This window comes from Echinococcus granulosus, assembly GCF_000524195.1.
Source record: "Echinococcus granulosus chromosome Unknown EG_S00152, whole genome shotgun sequence".
NCBI lineage: Eukaryota > Metazoa > Platyhelminthes > Cestoda > Cyclophyllidea > Taeniidae > Echinococcus > Echinococcus granulosus.
This window is the reverse complement of record NW_020170532.1, coordinates 139,525-140,601: the sequence shown is the minus strand read 5'-3', so window position 1 is coordinate 140,601 and position 1,077 is coordinate 139,525.

Genomic DNA, 1,077 nt, shown 5'->3' with positions numbered 1-1,077 from the left:
CACCTGAAAGTAAATATCTTAATATACCTTGAGTCTTACCTTGTCGAAAGGTATGCTGCGAACAGTAAGAGTAAAAGTGGCTCTAAATTGAGCCATGGATAGCTGGTGGATGTTAATTTTTCTGACGTTGGGCTAGCCGATATTGTCTCATATCTTCTTGAATGGAGTGAGCCCTTTCACAGCATAATATGACTGGTCTTATCGCAGTCTACAGGGTGTACTCGATAGCTGGACGACAGTGTCAATCAGTGAAGGACAAATTGTAGGCCGTGGCCCAGATTACAGCTTTGGTGCAGCTGCAGTGTAGATGATTGCCTCCACTGAAAAGGTTGCTACAGCACCATTGTAGCGGTAGCTCAATTCAGGGCTCAAGTAAAAGCATTGCCGATGTTGACAATGTCAATGATAAACGCGACAAGTAGTACCAATGCGTTAGTTTTTTATGGAATATCTAAATAGATGGATTCCCATTTTCATTCCTCGAGTCTTCTGTTGGTAGCTTCCTGACAGGGGCTAGCTATCGATTCAGCCACGCAAGATTTTGGGAGGATGTTTTTGGTTGCTTGGAGCTTCCAAGGATGAGTGGTGTTCTTTGAATTCTAAGTTAGATAATTTTAAATAATATTTTGAATCCACATCGCTCGTGAAAGGGAGAGAGGAGGTGTGCCTACGCTGCCTTTGAATCATGATTTGTCAAATTCCACGGACGTGAAAGTGTCATTCCTTTGAGGAGAATGCACGGAGGGGAGAATGCCCTTCTCCCATCGCCTGTTGCAGATACTGCGCCCATGTGTAGCCTTTATGCTTTGTTATCCCATGGTGCAGAGGCTGTATAGCCAGCGAGACTAATCACTTTATCAATGAACTTGTCTAGCGCCTCTCCTCTTTTGGTCTTATCTCATAAATATGCGGAGTTATTTTGATTAAAAAGCAAACCTTACAGTCCTCCTTCTACAAGAGAATAAAAGCATAAAATACAACAAAATTTGATGCATATTCTTGCGTAACTTTAGGTCGTTCATTCCCTTCTGAAATTGGGTTTAACTTACTGTTGCCACTACTTCTATTACAACGTAA